A 20,979-nucleotide genomic window follows, 5' to 3' on the forward strand; every position below is an offset into this window, starting at 1 on the left:
CAAGGGCTTAAAATGGAAGAACTGAAATGAAGGAGGCACTCCCAAGTGAGGGACAGAGCTCTAGTACCATTCCCTGCTCCTGATGCACCTTTTTCTCTCTTCTCATCACTCTCTGCTGAATTTTCTGGTACCCTGACCAATCACCATTGAAGGAAAGGGCAACATTTAGTCCTGATATTTACCCCTCTTTCCCCACGAGCAATCTCAACTCCTGCAAGAACCCCCAAGAATCATGTCCCACCCCCTCCCTCACTGCATGACTGGAGATCCAGTATGTTCTAAATATAACACACTCATCACAGCATTAATTAATCACCTAATAATATCAAACTTACATTAAATGGGATCTCTATCTCTTTGTCCCTACTGATAACTGTGGGACCGTCTCATTTAAGCAATGGCTGCACCTGAAATGGAGGCTGATGCTCCAGGAAATAGCACAAGTTGCTGTGGTGGAGAAAGAGAGAGTCCGTTGAGGAGAAATTTCTTCCTGACTGGAAAACATGTGAATCAGCATTGAAATATGTGCTGCAAAGGCACAGCCAATAAAATTTCAATATACGAGGTACCATTTGGGTTAGTTTGGGGGTTTGTGTAAAGCATCTACAATATAAATGAGAGGTCTATGAATATCCTCAGTGGAAAGAGACTTTCTTTTAACCATATCACAGACCAACAGGGAATATATTGTTTTCAAATCAGAAGTTCAACAAATTATTACAAAGATTAGCAGTATCAGCTGAGGAAAAAGCTGTGTCTAGTTTCTCTAACATGGGACACGGCTCTGACCCTTTCCTGAAGTTGAATGTTAGCATTGTAGGATATGGGGAATTCTTTCAAACCATTCAGCTTTGGCTTTTCTCAGTAAGCCACTGGCATATTCCTCTGAGGCAATCTAAGCAGGGTAGTAAAAGCCAAGTTTTTTTAAGCATGTCTAAATATTCTCTCTTTTACTATAATCCTTTTAATAAGATCAGTTGACAACCATGTCATCAGTACAATGTAGCTATTTGACCAGAATGCAAAGTTTCATAATCTCTTTAAAAAAAAAGAAAAAAAAAAAGCTAAATTTAGCTCACTATTAGTCAAGGCCCAATTTAGGAAAGGTTAATCACTAAGTATCTAGTTGGCAAGTCCTCAAACAGCCAATTTGTAGACCTTGATAAAAGGTTTAAATTTACATGTCAAGTGTATAAGAAATACAATACTTTAATGTTAATAATTGCTTAGAAGGGCATAACTATTTGGGATGACAACATGCCGGTTAGTTGAAAAACAGTTGGGTTTGATTCACCACTGTGTTACTCCAGTTTTGCATTATTATAAAACAGGGAAATAAGATAAAGTACCGAATAAAACAAAATACGAAGAACAAGGTACATAACTAAAACAATAAAAGTAATAATATTTAGTACTAATATCTTATATTTACATAAAGCCAAATCCTGACTTTAATAGGACTTTTGCCTAAGTAAGAATAAAGGAAAGGTTGTAGGATTTGGTCTTTATTGAACAATAAATAAATATTTGAGGTCCTGTTTCAGGAAAGCACTTAAGCACACGCTTAACTTTAAGTATTTGAAATGATTGTGATCAGTATGATAAGCAGTTGTCACAGTTCACCAGCTGCCTAGGCAACTATACCCAGGCTTTCATCATTATAACAAATTAAAAGTTTTAGGTTCAACAAACCATGCAGAGGTATTTTATTTTATGTGGTATTGCAGACTGGATGCCTGGATCAGCAGATTTGGATTTAGTGAGTTATTCCCATCTTCGATATTATAAATTAAGGTGCAGTTAACTTTAGAAAGATGGGTTAGATAGCCACACATTTTATCTCTCAAAGTTAATCTGGATGACAAAGTATTTTTTCTTATATTTGGCAATGGGTATTGTTACATATTTATACACACTACTCCCTTAGCATTGGTTTAAAGGGTTCCTTGTTAAATGACATTTTAAAATAAATTAATCAGTTCAAACACTATTAAAGATTGTCCAGTTTTCTAGGTGAAAAATGCTACACCTATTTCATAAAAGACGGAGATAGAAAGAAGGCAAATATTACCAACAATAAAGCTTAAAATGAGAACCTGCAAGACCTCAATACTTCCAACGATTTTAGAATGGATCCAGACACAAACAAATACACATTTTTAAAAAAATTGCAGCCTGAAAAAGAAACAGAACAAGAAGGAGGAATAGATATCCTACATATGGAACACTATTTGCTCAAGGAACATTTTAGAACAATACCAGTAAATTGGCTATATTATTAGTATTAGAATGCACAATATGCAACAAAAATCAATATATGTTTTCTCCCTTTGTTGGAGCAATAAGATACTATTATGAAGCAGGATTAAAACTACCCAAATTTTGGCTACTTCAGTTACTACATAACATACAAACTGCCTAATTCTTATCATTTACATCAAAAGTTTGTTTGTTGAATGCACAGCATTACTGGTTTGGCTCTGTATGCTTTGTTATGCTCTACCTTGTAAATTTTACCTTGAAGTATGAATGGGGCAAGAAGCTTAATTAACAAAAATAAAATAAGTCATTTGCACAGATTTATTATATTCCTGAGGAAATAACCACTCTGGTGACATTAACCAAATAATTGCCTATCCACTAGAAGCATGCAGCCTCCAAAGCAGTGTCTATATAGCATTTCTCACCTCTACTACAAGGAATAGTCTGATTACCCCTGGAAATTATGGATGGCTTGTCTAAAATATGTGTCACCAGCTCTATCATGTGGCACAGATGGGATTAAGTTGTGATAATATAGTCTGATACTTCCCTCCCCATAGGAATAACCCAAGTAGACTGAGTGTGCAATTGTGTAAGTTTACACCCATGCAGTTTTCTGCTGATACATCTGTCTGAGGGGGAGGTCCATTTCACACATCTTCAGCCTCTCTGAATCTACCAGACACAAAGAGTTTCTGTACAGGCACCAACTGCTTCTGCACTGCCACCCATGTCTTACTCCCTGCCTTCTATGGAGGGAATGGTTCCTGCAACAATTAAAGTTGCCAGTAGCAATCCCAACCTGTGGCTTCTCCCAGAAACCCTCATTCAGCAATAATTTATGCTGGTTTCCCTCTGGGTTTTGGGATTGGAAAACTGTGGTACACACAAGCCAGATTACCAGTTCCCCCCATTCCCCAAACATGCATATCTGGAACCCTGCTGAGCTGCCCCAGAGGTTTAATTTTATTCATTATTCAAATTAGTAAATTGTCTCAACAATCTCTGGGATAGATAATGCCACTGATTTATCAAGGACTTGCACACGCTTCTTGAAGAGCAAATAATTAGCACTTTCCATTGAAATCCTCTTCTGCAAGTAAATATTAGTCTCCTAACTTTATGTATAGTTACACTTAGATACAAAGCAGGAAAGCTCCAAAGACCCCAAAGAATCTGCTCATTTTGGGTACCTCAATTTTTAGCTGCCCAGACTGAGGCTACTCGGGCTTGATTTTCAGAAGTCATGAGCACCCACGCTTCTAATCCAAGTCAGTGGAAGCTGCAGATGCTCTGCACCTCTGGAAACGAGGCCTTAGTTGTATTATATTGGGCACCCAAAAAGTTAGGCATCCCAACTACTGGACATTTATGAAAATTTAACTTAAGCAAGTTGCTCAAGTCACACAATAAATCACAATAAGTCATAGCCAAGATATGAACCAAAAGGATTTAATCCCTTCCAGTTACATCACCTGGGGGGAAAAAAACACTGACAGATTAGCTCTGTAGTCATCTTGCTATCATGTGCAGGACAAATGCACAAGAAATGAAAATACAGCAAGTATCTACATAGAGCAAACAGTTTATTAACACAGTGTTGAATCAGACTAGGTAGTACACACATACCCACCTATTTTACAACACTGATGCTCTCCCTTCCATTTTCATAAGCAGGATCCTTATCTGAAAACTTCATTTTGGAATCATTTAAGAGATGAACAACTTTTGTCAGGTCTATAATTATTTCCAGAATTGACATAAGCCTCAATTTTAACAAGTACTAACAAAGTACACCCTTATATGCTCTGAACAATAGCTATATTCTCTGAATCTTAAACTCATCTGAGGTTCTGCTTAAACATGATATCATTTTTCAACATATTAAACTTAAAGTCACCTTATACATAGAACCTCATTTTGGAAAGAAATAGCTGGTAACTTTCTGCATCAATACGTAGAGACTTGTTCTAACGAACAAAAAAAGAGGGCTGATTCAAGAATAATAATAATCATCATCAAACTTTCCTTTTATTTTTTCAGCAGAATTCATGCTTTTCTGTATTTCTGTTTTGCAGGTTTTCACTTGCATTTGCAAGCTAGCTAAGAATTATTTTACAATTGTTCCCAAGGGTAAAAGCACCAAAACAAATATTATGGATACTATGGGCCTTCTTCTCCTCCTCTCACTTTAACTGGTGAAAATCTAAAGGAAGTCCACTATGTCAATGAAATTACACCAGTGTAAAATATGTGTAAGTGAGAGAAGAATCAGGTGTCTGCTTCAGAACAATTTTTTTTTACTTCAAAGGATTAAATATTGTACTGCATCTGGAATAGCTTGAGGTCTAATGGCATTAATGTGCATAAATTAAATGCTAGTATGGATGACTGCCAGCATTGCTATTACTTTGTAGTTTCTAGCACGGTACATAGTTTTAATTTTATTTATTGTTCAAATTAGTAATTCTCTCAGCAATCTAGGGGACAGATAATGCTACTGATATCAAGCAGGATTTCTTAATGTTTTCTGTGAGGAGTCTTTAGTATTATTAGTACAAAAAAAAGGAAACTTCAATCCAAACATTAGCTTCCTACAGTGGTTAAAAAAAACCCCACACAATAAGGAAAACACATTGGGACAGATTTTCAAAGGTGTTTAGGTACCTAAATATGCAGGTAGGTACCCAGTGGGATTTTCAAAATCATCTAAGTAGGTCAAAACAATGAGGAGCCCTTGTGGCACCTTAGAGACTAACAAATTTATTTGGATAAGCTTTGTGAGCTAAAACCCACTTCATCAGATGCATGGAGTGAAAAATACAGTAAGCAGTATAAATATTACAGCACATGAAAAGATGGGAGTTGGCTTACCAAGTGGGGGGGTCAGTGCTAACGAGTCCAGTTCAGTTAAGGTGGAGGTGTCCTATTCTCAACAGTTGACAAGAAGGGGTGAATATCAAGAGAGGGAAAATTACTTTTGTAGTGCTAACAAGGCCAATGCAATCATGGTAGACGTCGCCCATTTCCAAGTTGACAAGAAGGTATGAGTATCAGCAGAGGGAAAATTACTTTTTGTAGTGACCCAACCACTCCCAACCTTTATTCAGGCCTAATTTGATGGTGTCCAGTTTGCAAATTAATTCCAGTTCTGCAGTTTCTCATTGAAGTCTGTTACTGAAAGGTTTTTTTTGAAGAATTGCCACTTTTAAGTCTGTTATTGAGTGTCCAGGGAGATTGAAGTGCTCTCCTACTGGTTTTTGAATGTTACAATGGTATAATCCTGCAAAAATTAATTATACCATTGTATAGGTCTGGGCCTGAATAAAGACTGGGGGTGGATGGGTCACAACAAAAAGTAATATTCCCTCTGCATGAGCTGTCTGTTTCAAGCCATATTACTTTTCCTGTAAGGGAGTGAAATTTTCTTTCTTATTTTTAAAGAAAACTGCAGAAATAAAATGGGAACTCTGGCATTCATGACACCCGCCTCATCTGACAAGATTTTACAGATTACAATGGAAAATGTGCAGAGATCATTAAATTGTAGTTGAGGTAAAATAGACTGGAAAGACAGGAGAGATTGTAGATCTAGTGTTCAGCGGCCAAATATCTTCATTAAAATAACTTATTATCCACCATTCTTATTATTATGACTTTCCATGGGGATTTTCAGCAGAGTATATCCTACTTCTTGATGTCATTGCTCTCTCCATGTGGAATTAATAATACAGAGAGCTGCAGAACTAAAACCAACATTGAATTCAAAAGGCTGGGCTTGTCTACACAGTGCATTAGAATGCACTAGAAGGCTGTATACTTAGCATGCACCAGTGAGTCATGCACTAACTGGCCCATCTGGACCCTGCTGGTGTGGATTAAAAGTTCTCTAGTCTGTGTCAATGTAGTCCGGTCTCAACACATATTAAGCAACTTTTATGTGCGCCAGCAGGGTCCACATGAGCCAGTTAGTGTGTGATGCACTAGTGATCACCAGAATTTATACCCCTCTGGTACATACTAATGCACTGTGTAGACAAGTCCTATGATGAAAAAAATGTTGATTGTTTCACCATGGCTCAGATAGTGAACATTTAAACAGAAGAATCCTCTTGTCTTTACTCTTCTCCTTACAAAGTGTGTACTAAACTAATTCAGTCATAGTATTTTAACAGTGTTTAACCCTGGGTGGCTCTCTTTCTAGCTTATTTCTAACTCCAACAGCATACAGCACAGGCTGGGCAGGGGGAATTACAGGAGTGCTATAAATCTATAGATATGTAAACAGCTAATTAACAGAAAATGTGCCAGCTGATAGCACTCAAGAATGAGCAGCGATGTTTATTTGAGTTGTGCAGGAAGCAGAATTTCTGTTCCACAGAAAGTTTCACATTTTCTGAATTGGAACAAAAAGTCAGGAATGCTAAATTTTCCATGGAACGGAAATTTATGAAAATTTCAATTTTGGAGGAACAGAAATGGAATTTTTCAAAAATTCTGGGCAGGGAGCCACCAGCTAGCCTGGGGAGTCTGTCTGCCAACCCAAGCAGTAAATCAGCTGTCTCCCTGGGGAGTTGTACAACCCAGTTGGCTGGGGACCAAGGCAATCCATGAGCCTGGGAGCTAACGAAACTGACCAGCCCATCAGGCTGGCTGCCAGATCTCTATCAAAAGTTTTGCCAGACTCGACATTCCTGTGGAACACTTTCATTCCATCGACTGTTCCCCTGAAACTTTTCAACCGATTCTATTGTTTATGCTTTTTGTAGGACCAATGAAGCTTGTGGGTTTCAGGAATCAGGACCAGCAGCAAAGCCAGTATCCAGGCAACCAAGCAAGAGCAGCTGGCCTACAGTAAGATGTGTGATTGGCTACACCACCTGGTTGGTGGGAAGAGTCAGCCCATCAGCTTTTAAGCCAGCAGCAGCAGCAGCAGTTGGGCTGACTTGGAGCTAGTTTGGTGGCTGACTTGGAGCCAGCCTTGCCTCACTCCAGGTAACCCAGCCTTGACCCTCCTCTTTGATTCTCAGTCTCTGACAGTGCTTGTGCACTGAAAATAGGTTCCTTCATACATCTAGTTACATCAGTTCTTTTCAGAAGGCATGGCCATAGCAGAAGTATGTATCTTGTAGGCAGCCTTAACTGATACAGGGCCTGTGGAGCCACAGCTACAATTTAAAGATTCTCTCTCAGAGAATTTATCAGTGAGTGAACTAGTAGCATTATATAGAAAGTGAATAGGGCTAGATAGACATTACTGTAAAACATATATAATTTAATAGAAAATATTATCCTTTGAATAGGTTCTTTTTAACTATCCTGTAGCGTTCTACCATAAGGATATATCTTTTTACTCAGTTCTATAGAACAGACCAAGAACCCTATGGGAAAGATATTATTTTCCATTAAAGTTTTATAGAACTTTTCCATAAGGGAAGTTCCATCACATCCAAGAGCCCCACATTGGGAACCTCTGTTTCTTCAGCTGGGTCTTGTTCTGCTTTTCATACTCTTGTATTTCCTCTTCCTCCTCCACCTATACCACCATCATCATTTTATTATACACCATACTGCAGCAATTCTTAGTTTAGTAGTCTTTACATAAGTACTGGGCAACCTGCAGACCATCAGGGTAATCTGCTGGTGGGCCGCCAGACTGTTTGTTTACATTTGCACGGCCACCCGCAGTTCCCAGTGGCCGCAATTCACCGTTCCTAGCCAATGGGAGCTGCGGGAAGCAGCATGAGCCACAGGGATGTGCTGTCCACCACTTCCCACAGCTCCCATTGGCTGGGAACGGTGAACTGCGGCCACTGGGAGCCACCGGCAGCCGTGCAAATGTAAACAAACTGGCAGCTTGCCAGCGGATTACCCTAATGGGCCGCGTGCAGGCCTGCGGACCTCAGGTTGCCCACCGCTGCTCTAGGGAGATATTAAAATTACCTGGAAAATGAGATTTATTTTATTGCTAAAGAGAAATATTGATTGAAGTTATTTGATGAGGATGGTACACATGCAATAATTCCACACTGTTTCCATTGGGAGGAGATAGCACAGCATTTGCATCTGGTCTGCAATTTCATGGCATTTTGAATATTCTGCTTAAGAATCTTGACATATATGACCCTTTTTATAGGTGCATATGAGAAAGGAGTGGAAAATCCTGACCACAACTCTTCCCCTTCTTTCTGATGTCTTTGTAGAAGTGCTAGTGTGCTGCATGACATACTAGCTCCTCAAAGCTATACCTTGTGTTGAACATGGTAAACCTAGGAGATGCCAGCAAAATACATAATTTTCTGTGTCAGTAAATAATTTAAAAAAATCAAAGCATTAGCCTGTTCCGGTCTAAACACTATTTAAATCCTATAACTCAACCTTAATTATGGAGTCTGAACCATTGCCTTCATAATATAGAGAATCTGACATTCTTTATAGCAGGGGTTCTCAATCTTTCTCTTGTTGAAGCCCACCCTAATATGCTATGAAAACTCCACAGCTCACCTCTGCCACAACAACTGGTTTTCTGCATATAAAAGCCAGGTCCAGTGGTAAGGGGTACCAAGCAGGGCAATTGCCTGGGGCCCCATACCAAAGGGGCCTCCATGAAGCTATGTTGCTCAGGCTTCAGCTTCAGTCCTGTGTGGCGGGGCTCAAGGCTCAGCCCCATGTGATAGGGCTTTGGCTTTCTGCCCTGAGCCCCAGTGAGTCTAATGCTGGCTCTGCTTGGCAGACCCCCTGAAACCTGCTCGCAGCTCCCAGGGGGCCCCGGACCCTGGTTGAGAACCGCACTGCTTTATAGTATTGAACACAATCAACAGGCATTATAGTGATCATTTACCTAACTGTAGTTAAAAGCAGTGGCTGTGAATGCTCCTTTAACTGTGTTAGGAATAGCCTGAAAAGGGAAAACCCACTGACTTCGGGTAATAGAAATTATATCTGCTTTTTCTGTCAGTTAAAATATGTTACTCGTTCTCAACATTTTGTCCTGTGGAAAACCAGTATGTGATCATGTAATTAAAGACTGCCTCATAAGGCATATGCACAATGGGGGCTCAATTCAGGTTGTACAGGCAGTCTTATTTCTGTCATAGTCTAACTTTTGAGTGCTTAGCTTTGCAACCTTAATGTTATTTTAATGTAGGGTTTTTTTAATGTAGTCTATGTTTTAATGCATTGTGGAGAGACAGACTTAACAGTATTTGATGTGGAGACAGCGGCAAAATGAGGACAGGCACATGAATGGAATTATGTGGCAGGCCTCAACTTTTATTAAACTTTTAACACCAGGAAGAGGTACTACCTGCCCATCACCCACACTCTGCTATATCAGGCATTTAATTGGTTCCAGTGAGGGGCTTACAGAGCTCCTTACCATATAACCTATAACTGGTGCCAGGATTGCAGGGCTCCTTACCATATAACCCATAATGTGGGATAGGCTCTCCTCAGCCTATCCTCCCCCCAGGACTCAGCTGTCTCTGAGTCCTAGAACCCTCCTGCCCCATGAAAGAAACAGAGGGTGCAGCAGGTTGGTGATCTCGGCCTGCAAAAGGCACGAGGTGTTACCCTATCCCATGAGCCCATGACCCATCACCAAAATCCCAGGTCTCTTACCTCTGGGAACCATTATTTTATTCTCTTAAAGGCACTGTAAGCCAGCTGCGAGTTGCGACAAATAAGTAGCATCACCCCATTACCTCAGTTAGGTACCATGCACATTCCTAATTAACCCACTGTGGCATTCAGGTACAGCAAGGAAAGAAAAAAACTCCCTGGTCCTCTGCCAATGTGGCCCAAGGGAGAAAAAATTATTTCCTGACCCCCCAAACAGGTGGTCAGCATACCCTCAGCATCTGTCAGGCCAGGTTACCATTTCTACTTTGGGTGGGTAGGGTGGAGTGGCTGGAACAGAGCCAAAAGAGGCTCCACCTGGCCCCTGAGCTGGGCTAAATCTTGGGAGCTGGGGAATGCTGGCCAAAAAGCAGCCCTGTCCCCTAGCTGGCCAATCTGTGCCAGAGACTCCCGTGGGAGGAACTTTATCCTTTGGCACTTGCCTCACTCCCTTGTTACTGGGGCTGTCCTCCTTTCACCATTGACCCCATCAATTTTCCCCACCCATTAAAGCAGGTGGGTGTCACTTCTATTACTTTATTAAGCATAGCACAAGGTTACAGTGACTCTGCCCTCAGTATATTGAAAATCCACATTGTTCTTTACTACACCATTTTTTTTTATGCCCAGGTGAAAAGCTTTTCTGCTGATGCAGATACACTTTTCCAGGGCTGAGTACGCTCTCCTAGCTGACTGACTGACCGCATGTCTGTATGACAGGAGTTTGTGGCAGGGGCACTCACATCCTGCTAGGCTGCAGAACCATTTCAATGTACTGTGCCCCTGTTTTCATGTAGATGTTAAGCACAATTATATTCTTTGACACAGTGGGGCTTTGTGCACTAGCAATGGACATTACACTTCTGATCTGTGAGACCTGGTATGCACGTTACACAGAACTTTTGCTTTTAGCAGGGAGCAGCAGCTAACAGATGTATTAAATTGCCATGATGTTGCTAGGCATTCTCACATTATTTTGAGAGGCTCAGGCCATTAACATGTGTCACTCACGTACGTTAATTAATCTTTTGCAAAAATGTACTTTGCCTGCATTTTCAATTTGTCCTCAGCTACCCCAATAGGAGGATTTTGACTGAGATTTTCATGTCTTGTAGGGATCGAGGGCTTATTTTTTATCACTGTTTTATCCATTTCATCCTCATTTAAAAATCTTTAATTGCATTATATACTATAAGCTCATAGCAGATACAGAACCAAATATTTTCCATTGTTAGAAAGAAATAAACAAGGGGTTAGGTAGGGAAATAAACCTCATGCTTCAGGGCATAACACAGCCTTTAAATATTGGGATTTGAGAGTGGGTTTCCCACGGATCCGGTTATACCATAACTGCCTACAGCACGGTTTCTTGCTCCTTTCTTTGAAGCCTTTGGTCCTGGCCATGGTCGTATACTAGACTATCTGGACCTTATCAGCTGGACTGATCCAGCATGTCAATCCTTGTGGTTACTTTTCTTTTCTCTTTGTTGGTTAAAGTTTGTCTGCATAGGGCTACAGAGGGGAGTCATCTTCAAATCTCTAGATCAGGGATTGGCAACCTTTGGCACGCGGCCTGTCAGGGAAAGCCGCTGGCAGGCCGGGACGGTTTATTTACCTGCAGTGTCCGCAGGTTTGGCTGATCACAGCTCCCACTGGCTGTGGTTTGCCGTACCAGGCCAATGGGGGCTGCAGGAAGCGGTGCAGGCCGAGGGATGTGCTGAGTGCTGCTTCCCGCAGCCCCCATTGGCCTGGAATGCGGCCAGTGGGAGCTGCGATCAGCTGAACCTGCGGACGCTGCAGGTAAACAAACTATCCCGGCCCGCCAGTGGATTTCCCTGACAGGCCGCGTGCCAAAGGTTGCTGATCCCTGCTCTAGACCATGAGAGAGAAGGAAATACAGTGGAGAACTGCTCTAGTTGAATCTACATTTATTGTGTTGATCTGATATTTTTATGTAGGTGATGATTTGATTGATTTTTTTTTTCAAACTTGCACCATATTGCAGTTTTCTATATTTGTAACCTTTCATCTGAGTAAGAGAGTTAGGCCCAGATTTGTAAAGAGATGTAGGTATTGCCATGCTCAGCATTGCAACACCTAACCGATTTAGCAGGCTAAATCTCATTTTCAAAAGGGATTTAGGCACTGAGGAGCATTTTCAAAATGAGACTTAGGCCAGATCTACACTACAGACCTATATCAATGTAACTGCGGGGCTCAGGGGTGTGAAAAATCCACACTTGGGAGTGACGTAGTTATGCCAAACTAAGCCCTCATGTAGACAGCTCTATGTCGAGAGGGGGAGCCTCTCCTGCTGACACAGCTACCGCCTCTTGGGGAGGTGAATTAACTACGCTGACGGGAGGAAGCCTCCCAGGGGCATAGTTGTGTCTTCACGAAAGCACTATAGCAGCACAGCTACACCAGTGCAGCTGCGCTGCTGTAGCACTGTACATGAAGAGAAGTCCTTAGGCTCCTAAATCAGTTAGGCATTTCAATGCTGAGCGCAGCCACGCCTAGATACCTTAGACTTTAGCCTCTCTCTATAAATTCGCCCTTTGTATTTCTTTCCCCTTACATTGTACTTTATGTTAAATGGCATAGATTTTAAGGTCAGAAGGGACCATTAAGGACATCTAGTCTGAACTCCATAGCACAGTTTGGTGCCAATACACATTGAAGTTACTTTTGAAAATTGTATCATTTGTGTCTTAAATTAGATCATAAGTTCTTCAAGGCAGGGTCTATGGCTTCCTCTATATCTGTATACAGCTTAGCACAATGGGACCCAGTTTTCATTGTAGCTTTAGGCCACTAGTACAGTACAAATAATAAAAATATTGACTTGTCATAATGTAATAACAACTCTGAGAAGCATTTTTCCAAACAATTCTTTTTTACCAGAAGAGGTATGTGTGTGTATGTATACTAACCAATTTGGACTCTGAATTAGGATTCTCATAGCATTATGGTGCAGTAGTGAAAATTTTCTATGAGCAGAGATTTAGCAACAAAGATCTAAGCCAAGATGCACATTTTAAAAAAGTAAAACAGAAGTCAATGGGAGTCAAGTGAGCGCACTCAACTCCCAATATCTTTGACTACCTGCATGCCAATGCACAGAGGTCAGGTGGGGACCACACTAGAGAATTTGCTGCTATGAGAATTCCACTCTTACCGATGGAGGGGACATGTAAGAAGTATAGAGGTATTGGAAACTGGGCTGCAGCAGAAACCACAGAGCACCCCTGTAGCTGGTCAGTGGCTTAAGAGAAGAGGAAGAGATTATTTTCCTTCTTTCTCAGATCTTCTCCTTAGCAGCCTGGTTATTTGGTGTGAGCTCTTTGGGCTGGAGTTGGGCCTAATTGCCAAACATGAGCTACTACTTACACTTCCTAAACTTTAGAGAGATTCGTCACTCGAGCAACATTTTACTTGTCTTTATGTTCAGCCTGACTCAACTAAAGTAAATCTGTAATGGTTAGTAGGCCAAGGAATAGAATTTGGGCCCTACTGTCATGTTGCTGCTGAGACACAGAAACCACATAAAATCAGGATAGTTCCGGGAATATCAGAACAGGGAGTAAATATTGGTGAAGCTAGAGTCAGACATGCCACTCACAACAGAGGAAAAGATATTGCCTGATTGCAGGACAGCTTCCATCTCAGGGTGAAAAGCTAGTTCAGTTCTTAACAATGCTGAGCTCCAGTCTGTGAAAATAATTGCTTTGATCATGTTTATTTTTTCAAGCAGTTTTTCTTCTTGCATAAAATGCAGAAGACCTGAACAATAAGTTCAATAGCTTTCTTTTCATTAAAGCCTTTATACCTTGTGCACAATTTGTTAATTAACCATTGTTCTCCTAAGGGGAATGTATGCTAAAATGGAAGCAGAGGCATCTGACAGATGTGTGCCCTACTTAAGAGCAAACTATAGCTGGGAGAGTAAAGCACCTCAATAATATTCAACAATGTCACTGCATACCTTTATATAGTTCTTACTTGCAAGCTGCCAATTTAAATGTGATTTGACATTAACTATACCGTAGAATTGAAAAGTGCATTTGCTTTTCCTCATTGTAATATATATATTTTGACTTAGAAATTAGAAAGCCTATTTAAATATTCTGCAGGTTTTAATTACGCACATTTTCAATGCCACAAAGCCTGTTATTTGATCCCTCCACCTTTGATACCTCACAGATAACCCGTGGTCTCACAGACATTAAGGCCAGAAGGGACCATCATAATCATCTAAGGGACCATCATAATCATCTAAACTCATGACTCATAGAAATACCACATCATGGATTGGATTTGGACATGAGAAACAAAAGAATTACTCCTTGTTTTGGTAAAACCAATCCCTACTTTGGACAGAAGTTAGAAAATTCCCTGCAAGAACAAGCTGGTCACCCTGGTCAACTGCTCCAAATTATGTACTCTACCAAAACCTACAGCATAGTCCTCCCAACTAAGAGGGAGGCATGTGGAAGAATCAGCATCACTTCTGGAGCTGGGCAAGATATTTTCATCAAAAGTTTGTTTTTTTCCAATGAAAATTAGCTTTTTTGATCCAAGTGAACTTTTAGTTTCTTGAGAAATAACAGAAACAAAAAAGAACAAAAAAATTGGTAAAAATGTTTGGATTTTGATAATGTTCATCATTTGAAACAGAAAATTTTTACTGGATACTGAAAATGTACCTAAAATGGTCTTAAAAATTGAAAGGTTTCAATTTTGTTTTCTGGTTTGCACCGTAAAGCCTGAAAAGTTTTCTGTAATTAAAAAAAATGTTTGGGGAAAAACTGCCATTTTTTTTTTTTACCAACTCTAATTACAACAACTCTTCAGTAACTGTGGGCACGTGTACACTGCCCTGCAGTTCAGACTAAGGATGTGAATAGTAGTGTGCACTAAAGTGCTGCACGATAACTTCCCCCCCTGTGTGGACGCTACAGCCATGAATTTAAAGGTCCCAAGTTTGCACTAATGTAATCCGCTTCAGAGACTCTCTGGAGTAAACTCAGAACCTTTTAGTTCTTGCCCAAAGCATCTACACTAGGGAGTTACAGTGCAGCACTTTGCACCACACTCCTATTCACCCCTCTTTAGTCTAAACTAGGGGGTAGGGTAGACTGGGAGGGTAGGTGTGGTGATTAACAGACTCGCACCAGGGCATACTCTCCTACCCTAAAGCCCCCATAAATCTATCTATTTAGGTATTTACTTGTCCCCCATCCTGTAATATCTGGAGCTCTCACAGACACTGATGAATTTATCTTCAACATCTCTGTGAGGTAGGGGAGTATTTTATTATTGTTATCCTGCTTTCACAGATAGAGAACTGAGGCTCAGAGAGATAAAAGATGTCTGGCAGATTTGAAGATTGAACTCAGTTCCCTTGAGTCCCACTGAAGGTTCTTTACCACAGGACCAATCGCTGTGTAATAGCCAAAAGAAAGGGAAGGAAGAAATGTGGGCTGACGCTGATGGAAAACAGAGTTTGGTACAGACAGACTCCACCACAAGACATTTTAAAAAACCTTTGCCACTGCCATGAAGGACGAAAAGAGAGCATGTCTCTTCTGCATAGGTGTAATCAAGTTATGTCCCATTGAATTTTTCCAAACTGTATATTGTTTCATAAGCCAGGAATGCCTCCAAGCTACCTAGTGTTTCCCACTGCAAGAAATTATCTTGTTACTTCACAAAAAAGTCTCTCACATCTGGTGGTAGGCCCAAGACACCAAGAACAACAAGCTGAGAGCAAGATAAAAAATACTATGCCCTCTTCCCAAGAATTTGAACAAGAAGCTAAGAACCCTGAAAGCATTAACAGTGGCCTCAGGGCCACAACCTGTGTCTCTGACCATGGTGTTTCCTGGTTGGTAAAAGTAGAGAACATCCCTACAAACATGGATTGTCAACACTCCTTTGAAAGGCAATTCTGTTTCCCCCTCTGAAGCACACAGGGTCTGGCCAATGCTAAAGTAGCCTTCATTCAGTGCTAGTGACCTTACTAGTTACCACTTCACGCCACAGCTTCTCCCTCGTAAGCAGTAAACTGTCTACATACACAGTCCTCTGAAAGTACAAACTACCTTCCACTGTATCAAACCAGTGCGCATTGTTGCTAAGAGCCAGGTATTCAGTGCTGAATGAAAATGTCTCATTTAATGGGTTTGGACTTCAGACTGTAGAATTTATTCTAATGTACTTTATAATCCCAAACCGGCATTGCTATTTATAAACAAAGGACCAAATGAATCCCTTCATGGTCTGTAGTGGGTTTGCATCAGGGATTAATTTGACCCAGGTTTCTTAAATATAGAAGGCTGATGGACTAGATCAGAGTAGAAAATTAAGTATTTATTTGTTTTCTCCTATTTTATTTAACATTACAACAAATATCTTTCAATCTTTAGTACACTATGACAGGTTTCAGAGTAGCAGCCGTGTTAGTCTGTATTCGCAAAAAGAAAAGGAGTACTTGTGGCACCTTAGAGACTAACCAATTATTTGAGCATAAGCTTTCGTGAGCTACAGCTCACTTCATCGGAAGATAATGCAGTTTTTTATAACAATAGCCTACATTTACACACTTGCGTGCACTTGGTAAAATGCACTGTACCTCTGTAACTACATAGAATGTGCTGAGACTTTTTTAAAAAAAAATACTAAATGTCACCTTTTAAAAGTGCTCTTGGGAAAGAAGACAAAGGATGCCAGATGACAAATGCTAAGTGCTTGTGGCTTAGCAAACATCCTGAGCAAATGTCACAAACCTGAAAAGCCATTAGGTGCAAGAACTCCACCCCCAGAAATCTGGAGGAAGAAGACAAATATAAATGCTGGCATTACAACAAGGCTAATAGGGTTTAATGCAACCAACTTATGCCACTATTGAATGAGAGAGGAGTTTGTTGTGGTTAGACATCACATTACATTGGTATTCAAGTATTGTGTTTCAAGTTGAATATGTCTCAAGGAGACTGAATGGAGATGATGCAGAACTTGAACAGGAACATATTTCCTAGAAATGCACTGTTGATCTACTGGAAAAAACCAACATTTTCTCATAAAAACATCTCCTCTTATTTCTTCACTTTGCTTCTTACAACTGAAGGATTGATAGTACATTCAAAGACATGAATTAATTATCCTGTATTTTATTCAACCGCTTTACAGTGCCATAGGACAAAGTCAGTTTACATTGACAGCATTGTCTCCCAACACCTCTTATTAGTTCAGCAGCCTTTTCAAAATATAAAGAGCATACAAGGCCACATAGGTATGTGGAAGTTAAGAGGTAAAGACAGGATGTGCATGTCTGGCCTTCTGCCAAAAGAGACAAAGCGGACAAATCTGCTGAAGCTGAAGCATCTGATGTAATGAAGAATCAGGATGTATGCCAAGGAGTCTTGTCTTGAAGGTAGAAACTAGAAAGTAACTTTTCCCAGTAGCTCAATAATCTAAAATGATCTCAGGGACACCACGGGGATGTTTTATTTCCACATAAAACAAGCTACACCCTGTAGCAAATTTACTAGCAGTCTTTACAAAGTGGCACAGTGTGTTGACTTGATCAATAAATAGTAAATGGTGCCACAGGGAACATATTGTGGAGGGTGCAACCTCATCAAGTATGGTTTGTAAGGAGTTCACATCATCCAGAAAGGGGCCGATTCCTGGCCAGTCTTGAAGCACCTAATTTGAACCCAGCTGCAGCACCTTTTGGAGACATAACAAAAATGTCTTTTGTATTTCTTCAGGAAAACTTGCTCTGATATTCCAAGAGTTTGATAAAAATAACATTCTGGCCTCCAGTTCCTTTGGGCATGGTTCATAGTGAATGAGAAATCCTGGATCTTCTGACTCAGAGAAAAGTCTGATAACATGCCAATTGTCTAATGAAGTGCATATGCACCAATGAAGCCATAAAACTACCCTGGAATAGGGAAGCAGTGTACATTGGCCATTTAGATTGGAGGTTATAAACAGCCAAAAGATACCTCAGTTGAGAACATAATCCCTACATCTTCTTAGGATATGTCCCAGTTGTACAAAAAAGTCACTGGAGAGGAGATTGTGATGGTGTGGTAGTCAGCATAAATTTACCATTAAATTTTCAAGGACAAAGAACAAAATGCTCTTATGGTCCTGGAACTCTGTGTAGATCAGGGACAGGGAAGAGGAACACCATGCAGGAGAGGAGCAGTGAATTGGTCTCCACATGCTTCTCTCTCCAGCCACCATAAGGTTTATGTGGGTTGAACCTACACCAAAGAAGAGCAAAGTTCTATCCATATCCAGTGAGGAGGAGGGAGGTGGTGTCTGGAGGGGTGACAGAAGGATGAATCTAACCGGGACCAGGGAGTTATGGAAATCTGATCTTGTAGCATGAGCGAATGCAGGTGGGAGGTGTCAGGGAGCTGAATGGGGAGGCTGCAGTGAGTGAGCATGTAATTCTAAGGCTGGGGCAGAGGCAAGAGCTGGTTCTGTCTCTCTTAAGTGGCTGTGATCTGCAGATAGAAGGGCATGGTAATACGCTCTTACTCTGCTAGCACCTGATGCGGATGGATTTAAACTGGGAAGCCTACAGTGAGGGACAGGCACAGGGACAGAGGAGTCTCTAAGGTGATGGGGGCTTGCTACAGCTAGGCCTATGAGGAGCAGTGGAATTTGGAGGAGGCTAGCCAGCAAAAGAGTAACATGCTCCAAAGTGTAGCAAGAATATGTTACCCCAGGCCAGTCCCCATGGCTACAACACAGCAGCCCCTTCTTTGGAGGCATATTTGGCCAGGTTTTCAAAGATGACCAGCCCCCCAACAACAACGTTGGAGGCTGAGCCTTTTGAAAAATCTAGGCAACAGGTTACTATAATCCGAGTCACTTCTCCCTACACCCTCAGAAACATAAGGAGCTGAAGAATCTTTTGTCACTCCTTAGCGGTTACAAAACATTGCCTCCATTTGCGAAAATAGTTTCCAGAGACTGAGTGTACACTTTAGCATCTCTCCCCTTCTCCTCATCCCAAAACATCACAGGGAAACCCACTTAAACTAAAAGGAGCAACACTTACATCTAAAGGAGTCAAACATGCAAAGTGGACAATAAAACCACAGAAAATGATCATTTAGCCCTGAGTGGCTCCAGTTCAGAGCACCTATCTGTCTGTGGGCTACATTCTGTCCTGAGGTTACTGTTACAAGTGGCATTGTATTTAACAGACTCCTCCCTGGCTCAGCAGGGGAAAACTGGGTACACAAACAAACCCTCAGGGATTACATATTCATTGCAAATGTTTCATTCACAGTATGCACATAGTTCCTGTTCTGTCACACAAAGCACACTGTGGGGCAAAAATGACACAAAACAAAACAAAAAAACCTCAGGGAAGTGTTTTAAGGTTTTGCTAATTCTGGATCTGAAACTTAAAACTAAAATGATTATGTTGAGCCTAATTTTCAGATGTTTGCTCCTCAATAGGGCAACCCAAGTTTTGGATGTTCAGATCAGCAGATAAATGTATAAAATGAACAAGTTGCATGCTCAGATTTATATATGAGTATGTCCTGTTAATGAGCCCACATTCAAACATGGTGGTTTCAAAAGCATGGCCTTCCACGTTCAAAGAAGTAGGAGATCCCAGTGTCCTGGCCAAATTCCACCTCAGGTAGTTACATATCTGCCTTTCGAAATTTGTCACTCTAATGTTAGGCAGAAGTTATTCTTCACTGCTGCATTTGTTAAATATTAGAATTTGAAAGAGGTCTTGAATTTTTGGATACAACTTCACCATCTCTACTGAGAAAACGTCTGGTGAATTTTGTATGCATGGCTGCCATGAACTGCCTGAAAAGTTTATCATATCTGTAATGGAGGAGTCTGCAAAAGAATATTAAGAATCTTCATATTATTATAATATACTAGAACAGCCATTTTGTTTAGTAGCAAATATTTCATTTAGCTTTTTTTAGCTTTCATTCCTCCTAATGGGAATAAGTGGTAGAGGCTGTGTCTCAAATGCTGTGCTTGCTTATTTGAGTGTGGACTGAGCAAAGAGAAAGAAAAAACTTGGGTTAATTGTTAATGCTAAAAAATAATACTAAACGTTTATTTTTTTAATTTGATCCAAACACTTGTAAATGAAATAAGAGGGAAAGGGGGAGACTTTTGTGGGTGTAGCAGATACAACGGAAACAGATTTTTGAGGTAAAAATATGTTTAAGAATGCGGGAGGTTTGAGGACACTAGATTAGGGACGAGGGAAACTAAATCTATGTTCTGAAGTATTTAAACACTGATGTCTTTGTATGAAAAACATTTTCCTTAGTGTTTTGTTTTTCCCTAATTCATTAACCTGGGTTTGCTTTATGTACTCTTTGGATCTGAATTCTCTCTTCTTTTCTCATTATATGAGGCAGACATTTTCCATGACAAGGGCTAGATTACTCAATTAACAATGCCATTCAGTATTCTCCAGGAGCAAGAGGCATTTATCCGTGAGTAACACCTTAGTGTTATGCTAAAATTAAAATGTCAGGGGGGAAAATAGTCAACCATATGTTAGTTTACATCAGAATCCCTGTAGAAATGGCAGGCACATTAACATTTACAGCAATCTACTGTATTACTATGGAAAGACTTGAATATAGAAAGAATTAAAAAGTTAGTAGGCATGTTCTATGGAGAAAAAAATCCACATATGTCTATGGCAACCCGCAAGTAAATCTATTCTTTCTGTCTTTGTTTTTGTAGTTTGTTGTTTCTTTGTAGCAAATCCAGGTCAGAACTTTTCCGACTGAGTCCATTTTTGGTCTCTTTCTCTGTATATTTAAATCATGTCAAGTTAATGTCAATACAGTGTTAAGATTGAAAAATCAAGCACAAAGAGACCAAGAAGTTACAAAGGTTAAAGTTCATACTACAATACTCATCTCCCTTATAGCACATCCTATATATTTTAAAGCTTTTAGGCCATTGTTTTCAAATATGAATGCCTATAAGAGAGAGGCCTGATTTTCAACCTGTGTATAAATTTTCAGAGATGGGCAAAGGTTGCTTTGTTCAGATCTGGATTCAAAAGCTACCAGA

The 20,979-nt window shown here is 40.4% G+C and overlaps 1 long non-coding RNA gene across 1 annotated transcript in view; it reads left to right on the forward strand.

Annotated features, from left to right (window-relative positions):
- LOC141983877 (uncharacterized) overlaps positions 1-20,979 on the forward strand; it is an 86,522-nt gene that overhangs the window by 27,778 nt on the left and 37,765 nt on the right. The window lies entirely within an intron of this gene.

Source organism: Natator depressus, chromosome 3 (assembly GCF_965152275.1).
Source record: "Natator depressus isolate rNatDep1 chromosome 3, rNatDep2.hap1, whole genome shotgun sequence".
Classification (NCBI taxonomy): domain Eukaryota; kingdom Metazoa; phylum Chordata; order Testudines; family Cheloniidae; genus Natator; species Natator depressus.